The sequence below is a fragment of the Helianthus annuus genome, chromosome 1 (genome assembly GCF_002127325.2).
Source record: "Helianthus annuus cultivar XRQ/B chromosome 1, HanXRQr2.0-SUNRISE, whole genome shotgun sequence".
NCBI classification, from domain to species: domain Eukaryota; kingdom Viridiplantae; phylum Streptophyta; class Magnoliopsida; order Asterales; family Asteraceae; genus Helianthus; species Helianthus annuus.
This window is the reverse complement of record NC_035433.2, coordinates 145,783,596-145,793,785: the sequence shown is the minus strand read 5'-3', so window position 1 is coordinate 145,793,785 and position 10,190 is coordinate 145,783,596. Positions and strand designations below refer to the sequence as shown.

Here is a 10,190-nt window from a genome sequence, read left to right as displayed (position 1 = left end):
TTATTTATTCTGTTTTATGTAACATGTACTTGTTATAGCGAGTACAAAGAAAATAAATATCACACCACACGCGGGATTCAAACTAGTTATACTAGTGGGAATGCCCGCACGTTGCAGCGGGTGTCCCGAATGATTTCATATTCAATTATATGCGTATAACTGAAAATGAGCCACTGTAAATTATATATTAAAGATTAAGAGATGCAAAAAAAAATTATTATATATGAAAAATTAAGGTGCGGTGTAGCTTAGCACCACAATTTTTTATTATATATAATATAATATCTTAAAACTATAAGTTATACATTCAATTATTTTTTTTTTTTTTGCCCAACAAAAGGAGAAACTTTATTAACCAAACAAAGACAAAACTTAGCAAGCAGCTAAGCCATTTCAATAGACCCCAAACAAAGCAAAACCAATACACAAAGCTAATTAGACACTACAGACTCAAAGCTGGGTCCAATTTTCCAAAGCAAGGGGCATTTGGCCCTATACACCATCCAACCGTATGAGTGCTCCTTAACTCTTCCAACATATTAGTATCTAAGTGGGTCATCCCGTTATTATTTCTCCTTAGTTGATCTGCCAACATTATGGGCATGATCGAGTAACGTCTTCACAATTTCAAAGCTGCTGGGCATCGGGATTTATCCCAAACGCACACCATCCAACAAACTGCGTTGGTAGTCATACAGTTGGCTAATAGATGGTCAGCCGTCTCGTCTGCCACACCGCACATAGGGCATGTACTATCGCCATACGCCAGGCCTCTAGTTGCTAAAGCCATGGCAGCCGGATGCAGTGTATCTTAGGCACTGCTAACTTACTCCAAAACACCATTCGGACCCGTGTTTGGAACTGACCATCCCTTGATCTCATTTCTAACTTGCTTGACCGCCGAATCCATCGAACCCCATCTATCTGTTTATTTGACCTATTTTACATGCTTTCTTTCTTGAATTTTACATTGTCATCCAACCTCATTCAGCTTCTCCTATAATACGCTGTGAGCATTACTTAAGTACATGTATATATGGGTGATGAAAAACATACCAATACAAACACCTGCTGGAGCCAAAGAACTGTTGTCACCAAACACAGCTTGCTTATTCACAGTAATGTTTGAAAGATCCCAAAGCTTCTCCACCTTGTTCCCTTCAAATCCAGACCCAACTATGTTAGAATGAATAGTACAGGTGTAAATGATCCAAACTACTCGTGGACTACTCAAGAGCGGCTCACTAAACGCTTGAGTTGAGCCAAGCTCAAACAAGGCTTGAGCCTAAAAATAAGCTTTTTTGATAATAGATCCCAAATTTCACTTATCGGGTTCCATAAGGCTTGCGATCTTAGACAAACGAGCCTATTATTTATATATTTCTTATTAGTTCTTCTAAGTAGATGTATTACTTTTTACAATGGAACCAAAATCCCCCATTAAAAAAGTAAACTATATTGAATTATATGGACAATGAGTAATGGATAAAAGAGAAAGAAAGATATAATGATATGGAAACTAACCAAAGGACGTGAGAGTGGAGTCTCGAACACGCGCCAAGTCGCTTCGAAAGCTTTAAGAAACACAGCCACAGCGACAGGCCTAGTTGTTCTTTATTATTCTTGACGCTTGAAATGATATATATTATTTAAAAACTTGAGCTGTCAATGATTATTTAGCTTTAATCTTCACACATATAACAGGTCTCTTATTAAGAATTCAACAAGCTATCAATCAAGAGTTTAAATAACTAATCCCAAACACAGAGGGCTCCTTCTGTACTTGATGCAACCCACGGTCATGATCAACAACTATCATGAGTGAACAAAAACAGAGACAACCTGATTAAGAAAGTTCAAACAAAATGACTCAAATCCATAAACAAAAAGAAAAAAATGCATTTTCCAGATTTTTTGTTCAGCTCATAGCCAAGTGAAATGAATAAAGAAAATGAAAAAAAAAGCATCTGGGCAAACTGAGATTAAAACCTTAAGTTAATTCCACCATAACGTTAGTCTGATTATATTTATTTATTTATTCTGTTTTATGTAACATGTACTTGTTATAGCGAGTACAAAGAAAATAAATATCACACCACACGCGGGATTCAAACTAGTTATATATGTGTGCGTGAGAGAGATCAATTAAAGACTTAAATGTCGTTTTAGTTCATGTGGTTTGGAATATATTTTGTCATTTTAGTTTAAATGTTTCATTTTTCGCCTATTGGTACAAAAAGATTTCACCGTTGTCATTTTAGTCAACTGGGTTAACTTCATTCATTATTTCTGTTAACGAGAAAAACAATTCGGTTTTTTTATATGGCTGAATTGACCTTCTAGTTCACAAAATTACATATAAAATGACCAAATTGCCCTTCTCGTTAACAGAAAAAATGGACGAATTTAACACAGTAGACTAAAATGGCAACGGTGAAACCTTTTTGAACCCACAGACGAAAAATAAAACATATGGACTAAACTGACAAAATGACCCAAACTACAGAGACTAGAATGGCATTTAACTCTAAATTAAATCATACATTTTTGTAAAATAATTTTACTAATTACGAATCGGTGCATCACTTGATAAAGATAAGAAATACATATGGATCGGCCGATGTTACATACGAACTACCATCAAATTATGACAATGACATTCTTTGGACTAAACTATATATAATATCTTAGTATAAAGTATAGCTTCAATTAAACAATTTTGTTCATGAGGTAGATACATGTGCTTTCATATTCTCATTCATGTGCGTCGATATTTTAGTTTGGGATTATTATAAACGCATACTTAATTATATAGTTCATGAACTTTTTAGAGCAAAGTTTGGTTACGAATGATTATATGAACAAAATGAATAAAAGTTTATATTTATTTAGTCGAATGAAATAATACGAACAAGCTTTTTATTTGTTCATTAGGTTTCAAATCCTTTGGTAAATTATCCGTACTGAGTGTTTGTTTATGTATGAACAATGCATGTCCGATTTTAGTTAAAAAAACGGATTTTGCCTAAGAAGCATGAAAAGCAATAAGAAAACGACACGCGTATATGAGTAAGTTTAATGGATTAGAGGTATTTGTAGTTTTTTTTTTATTTAGTTTGGGTAAATTAAATGAACAACCCTTGTGTTTGCAAAATGCATTGCTCATTTTATACACATTTAACGAATTTATAACAAAAGTTACTCTCACCCTAATGTTGTTGCAACTTTGAAACCAAATAATCAAAACTTGTAACTTTTTAAACTTAGACTCTCTAAATGCAGGGCGGATCTAGGCTAATTTTGTGGGTTTTCAGGAACCCATTCAGTTTAGAAAAATGGAAAAAATTAGTGAGAAGCTCGTACGATTTAGAAAAAAAATAGTGAGAATTATTGAAAACCTACCAAAAGGAACCCAATAAAAAAAGTTCTTAAATCCGCCACTGTCTAATGTATTACCTAAAGGCTGAATCAAACCACATATTACCTAAAGGCTGAATCAAACCACATACACAAAGTTTTTTGAGTTAAAACTCAATAGAACAAATGTCTTAAGTTCTACTCAAGCTCAACTCAAATTGAGTTTTTAACAAATCGATGACGAATCGATCTCAAATGACCAACATAAAACACGGGACTTGAGGTTTCTCGGAAGCTAATATAATTTTAATTTATGACCTGAAACATCTTTTTTTTAACGGCCAACTAAATCACCGGATAAGCATCCTGTGATACCCTTAATCGAGCAAATGTATCCCCTCCTCCATAACGATCAGAGCTGGATGCATACCCGGGCCACCAGTTCCAAGGAAAACCCGCCTGCCCGAAGGCTCACTGCGGTAAAATCCGATTCGGCTTGGTTTTGGAACTAGCGACCTCCAAAGAGGTCTAGTTCTAAACTTCATTGTCACTGCCAATGTCCTTCAAAGTGATGCTAGTGAGAGTTGAACTTGTGACCTTAAGAAGAGAAACCACTTGAACAACTTGTCAGGACATGACATAGGACATGACCTGAAACATCTTAAATTGACGAAAAAGATTACTCTAGAATTGTTAGACCACACGGTATGAGGGGCTTGAAGATGAGGCATTATGCGACACGTAGACCACGCGTCAGAACATGACATGGAGCTAAAACGGACAGTGTGGCCTGGGGCGTGGAGACGTGGCGTTTTTCGACACATGGCACACACCTTTTGTATTATTTTAAAATTTTACCCGTGGGGGTTAAACGACTATCAGCCACGTCGAATAACCACGTGACACGTCGTTTCATAAAACTCTTGAACAACGCCGTCCTAAACGCCGTAAACAGGCCTGTATGCACGATGTTGAAAAGCAACAACGCCACTCTAAAACGACAGTAGCGTGTGTTATTAATGTCTTGAATGTTAATTGATAACAGAAAGTCGATCAATTATGAAAATGATTTAAGATGGTTATAAAATGATAGTTGGTGGAAAAGGACAGCTGACAGGTTTAGGACAAGAGAAATGACAAAAATGCCATATGTTTTCTTGGGATACCATGTTACGATGCATTCAATTATATTCGATAATAATATTAATGCCATTGTTTTAAAACTGATATTCATACGTTTAAAATATGACTATAAACCGATCATTGTACAAATCGTTATGTGATAAGTTCATTTAATTGTCAACCGAGCGAATACGAAAAGGATTTGACGCTTGTTTAGTTGATTAGTCAATTACAAAAATAGTACACATGTTATTATCATAATATGAGTTTTGTTTTTTACTTTTCGCTTTTTAGAATTATAGACTTAGACTGCGGGGTATGGTGGGGCTTGGGTTGGTCGTGGGTTGGGGCGGGTGATGACACGTGGAATGGGACCCCCCCACTGCCTGGTACGTGTCCGCGGGGTATGGTGGGGCGTGGGTTGGACTTGGGTTGGGTGCACCGCGTGGCAGAGTAGTTTATAAAAAAAAATATACAAAATTTAAAAAAATCACACAAACATTTATAAAAAAAAACATACAACTTCATTATTTATAAAATTACATAAACCTAAAAATTACAAAATAAGAAACCTAAAGTGTTAAATAAATTTCAAAAAGGTCCATCTTGTCGAACGCCTTTTTTTCCTTGCCGCGAAACTCTATGTTCGCCACCGCCACCCGGTCCTCGTGACTTAACTCGCCCCCGGGAACGGCTTCGTAGTAAGCCTTGAAACGGTCGAGCTTGGGACGTAGCTCGCGCCATTTATGTTGGCACGCATTCATGTTGTGGCGGTCGTTACCGACGTTTAGTCGGTAGGCCGCGAAAGCTTCCGGCCAATATTTGGTTTGGCCCGGTGGCCGCCCCTTCATAGCGTCAACGACGCTTGTGACTAGGGCAAGTTCTTCGTGGTGGGTCCAGGATGCCATAGCGAGTTCGTGGGATGTTGGGTTTGTGGTGACCGGCTGGGGCAGCGGGTGGGTTTTGTCGAATTTTTGGGACCACGGTGGGGGTTGGGATGGACCACCCGGTTGGGGTTTGGGGGTATTTATAGAGGATGTTGGGGTTTGGGTGACCGGTTGGGGTGACCGCTTGGCCAAGCCAACGGTTTGAATTTAAAAATTCAAAACTTTTGGGATGGCCCGCTATGACGTGGCGGGTGAGCCAATGATATTCAGCCAACTAGGATGGCCAATCCGCCCCACGCCCGGCTTGAAACCCATGCCCCAAGGGCCACGCCGAAACCCATGCCCACCCGGGGTGGTGGCTTGGGCGTTTTCCCGCTACCCACGCCCAAACTCCCACCCCATACCCCGCAGTCTTATAAACCTTGGATTATACTCTAAAGTGGCTAAATACGAAAAGCTTGACCGGAGAATTAACACGAGTTTATCCTTAATATTTCTGATAAATTAGGTTTGTTAGCCCGGGAGGCTGTGGAATTCATGAATAGGGTCCAGTGGGTTGTCGATAGTAATTTCTCGAGCCCTTGTTGGGGAATTTCAATTTGCCGGATGATCAGAGAGGCGTGTAATCACTCTCAGATCAAATTATTTCGAGGGTTCACCCGAATAATTCAATCGGATACAACTCTGATTTTTTGAGAAAATGAACCAGTGTATGTGTTTGCGTGAAATGTCTGAACCAGAGGATTGTGACCAAAAAACTCAATACGGCTTTTGGGATTTTTGCAGGTAACTGCCTCTGGCAGTTATTTTCGATTTTTTAATCAAATTGCATTAAAAACTGCCATGAATTTTTGTCTGAAAATTTATGACGAATTTTCATAAATTTCATTTTCCAGCCAGGGGCTTTGCCCCTTGGACGCTGCCAGAGGCTGCCGCCCCTTGGACCCTGCTCCAAGGGTAAATCAATGGCTAGGATCTGATCAAGACTTGATGATGAAAATACGCTAATGTATTTTACGATTTGATGAAGTAAATCAATGGCCATGATTTGTTCACTCGGTTCACAAATACACTAGTGTTTACTCTAAAACCCCCCATATATCTATATATGGGTTTTTAATGAAGCTTATAATAGCTGATCACTAATATCTATATATCTATATATACATATATATAGGGTTAAGTTAATGTATAAAGGATTATTAACGTACACAATAATTACACATAAAGGAAATAACAATGAAAATTACGAATGATGAAAATCAAAATTACGCATGAAGGAAATGACAAATGAATATCATGCATGAAGAAAAAAAAAACAAAATTACACCGTCAAAATAGGGATATGCTCGGTACCGGTACATGTAGTGTATATACTGAAAAATACCGGTATCGAAAATCATCAAACATGGGTACCGGTACCAAAAATGTTTGGAATAATACGGTAGAGGTATTTGAAGGTAAAATTCGGTAAAACACAGGTAACATACCGAACCAAAAGTACTAGTACCAAAAACTCCAAAAAAATGGGTACCGATCCGGTACCAAAAATAAATCCATATAGGAAATTTGGTACCGGTATCAAGTAACAAACGCCTATCCCTACCGTAACATCCTAATTACGTCGTAAAATCCTTTTTACACCTTGTACGTTAGCAACCCTTTGTGTTTAAACCTTTTACTTTATATATATATATATATATATATATATATATATATATATATATATATAAATCGTGATCAACTACTATAAGTTTCATTAATTACCTTATTTTTGAATTACTAGAAAGCCCAATTACTAACTAGTCATATATAAGTGGTTAGAAAGAATCGTTTATATTTATATGAATATAACTATTTTTCTATTTATTTATATTTAAACAGACGAACATAAATAAAGGAACATAAACGGAGTTCCGGAACATAAATGAATGAACAAAACATATGTTCATGTTTGTTCGTTTAATTAAAAAACAAAAAATTGTGTTCATGTTCATCCTTTTAATAAATAATGAGTAAATTACTTTTTGAGTCTCCGTGTTTTAATGGTTTTAACCACTTAAGTCCAAAACAAAAGGTTTAACGCTCTGAGTCACTAACCGCTCATTTTATAACGTTCTGAATCCCAGTGTTTTAGTGGTTTTAACCACTTGAGTCCAAAATCAAAAGTACACGTGTTAGAAATTGGAATCAAAATGTTATAAAATGAGCGGTTAGGGACTCAGAACGTTAAATTTTTTGGATTCAAGTAGTTAAAACCATTAAAACACACGGACTCAAAAAATAATTACTCATAAATAATTGAACATAAACAAACTTTTCTCGTTGAACAATTAATGAACGTTTTGTTCGTGTACGAGATTATAGTTAAAGCAAACTTAGCCTTTAAGGCTATAGGGTATGGTGATGGTCCTCCCTTGGAGGATGGTCCGCCACGTAAGCGACACATAGGATGGGCATGAGGATGGGGCTAAGAGGATGGAGGTGTGAAAATGGGAGGATGGACTTAAAATGTGTATGTATATATTGTATGTATAGGGGTGTGTGAGAGGGAGGGGGAATAATTTTTGTCTTCTTGTGAAATGGGAGGATCGTCCCTAACGTCGAGCGGAGGACGCCAAGGACGAGGACTGAGGGGGCGGCATGGAGGGCAGTTCGTCGCCGGTTCAGGACGGTGGAGGATGGTCCTCTATACCGTGTAGGCTAAGGACAGGACTAGAATTTGTAAAGTTCATTTTTCTTGTTATTAGAAATAGAAATAGAAATAATCTAACAATAAGGAAAACCTAGATCACTTAGTCTTGTTAGTGTGGCTCGATAGTATCATATCTTTTGGCCCTACAGAAATTTTAACACTGAATCACGCCACATCTAAGCATTGAATGCACATGCTTGAATACTTCACATGCGACAATATAGTGTTTTTTTAACTAAAATTGATGAATAAAACGATAAGAATTGATCCGTCCATCTACCACAATCGACCTCATCTATGACAATCAGTCATGGAAATGTCACAATCGATCTCATCTATGACAATGAGTCACAAAGATGTCGGTATCAAATCCTATGGTGAATGCTTTTAGAACCATGCAAAAATAAGTGTAAAATAATAGGTCATTAAAATGATCTTTTAGAGAATATCCTAAAGAAATTAGGTTAAATATTTATGCACACAATTGTTTATGATAGAAATTTGTCTTTTTAATTTTACAACATTTATGTCGAAATTGCTTTGTTGCAAATGAAAATGCGGTTGGAAAAACTCCTAGCCCAATAGCCTAATTTACACCGAGTTGCGACTAGATTGTGCGATTGTAAGATCTATCGCAAATTTTGCAACCTGAGACTTTGTTTTTGACAGTGTTGTTGCTACTGCTTGCCATTTACAATTGAAAACTTGCTACCCTTTAATGGTCACAAAATTTTATTTATCTATTTGTTTAGCCATTTTCTATTTTAAACCTGCTAATAATGTTTATATTCTTTAAATTTAAGCATTTATCGATTTTTCAAAAATATATCAAATATTGCACTTAAAATTAAACATCAAATACCCGAGTTATCCTAACATAATACATTTGTAAAATAAAGTTGTATATCCTAACTTGATGATTAGACGTTTTGAGACCGAGCTTTTAGAATCTCTTCAATATTTGCTATTCTATCATGCATAGCCTCTTTCTCTATCCTATCCTTTTTTTTCCTTCACCAACTCCACATTAATTTTGTTCAACCTTTCTTGCTCTTCTTCTTTTTCTTTCACCCATCTCCTAGATGATCACGTTCAACTTTTCTATTTAAAAAATAACCAATGCGAAGAATTAAGATTCAAATTTATTTGAGTAAATGCCAAAATCGTCTCAAGAGGTTTGGTAAATTTGCCTATCCCATCCTTTTTTTTTTTGCAACTGAACCCTTGAGGTTTATAATTTATTGACAGTTTCATCCAATTCGCTAACACGTATCGTTTATTTCTTCTGTGAAAGTGAGGGGCATATTTGTCTGTTTAACTAAAGTACAACATATTAAAGCTTAGTACAAACTGTGAATACATATAACAAATAATAATATGTTATTTAAAAATATATATACACACACATCTATATATATAATATTATTTTTAATACATCCACACACACAATTCCACCTCTCAATCTCTCTCTCACTCACGAACACACTCCTTTCTATAACACCAACCCATCACCACCTCACCACCACCACCAAATCACCACTTGCCACCTGTAAATCGCTGGTGAACCTAAGAAACACCACCACGACATTATCACCACAAGATCATCACCCCATCACTACCAATGGACACCCCACCATCACCACCATGGCACCATCACCACCCCAAAACCATCAAACCATCACTTGCCACCCTAAAACGTTAGTAAACCTAAGAAGCACCACCACCACCACCACCACCACGAAGACACCATAACCACAACATCATCATCACATACCACCGCCGCCCCACAACAAGCACCGCCACACCACCCCCACCCCATAACAACCAACACCGTACGTCCGTACCACCTTCACCACACAATGACCACCAACGCTGCACCACCTCCACCCGTTAACAACCACAAACGACAACCTCCGCATATAACAACCAGCACCGCACCACCTCTACCCTATAACCAACACCACACCACATCCACCCAACAACAACCACCGCCACATTACCCCATAACAACTGTTGTCGTACCACACGTATCCCATAACAACTTAGCTATTGGTGGTTAATCAGAGGGTGGGGTGGGTGAGGTGGGTTTTATAATTAATTTTGTTGTTTTGTAAGGGTATATAAAAAAA

The 10,190-nt window shown here is 37.2% G+C and overlaps 1 long non-coding RNA gene across 1 annotated transcript; it reads right to left on the bottom strand.

Annotated features, from left to right (window-relative positions):
- Nucleotides 1-314: 314 nt before the first annotated feature.
- On the bottom strand, nt 315-2,009 carry LOC118481038. Its single transcript, XR_004864274.1, has 2 exons — nt 1,525-2,009; nt 315-1,158 (listed from the first exon to the last, which is right to left on the bottom strand). It is a non-coding gene; the product is annotated as an uncharacterized LOC118481038 (long non-coding RNA).
- Between the last annotated feature and the right edge of the window lie 8,181 nt (nt 2,010-10,190).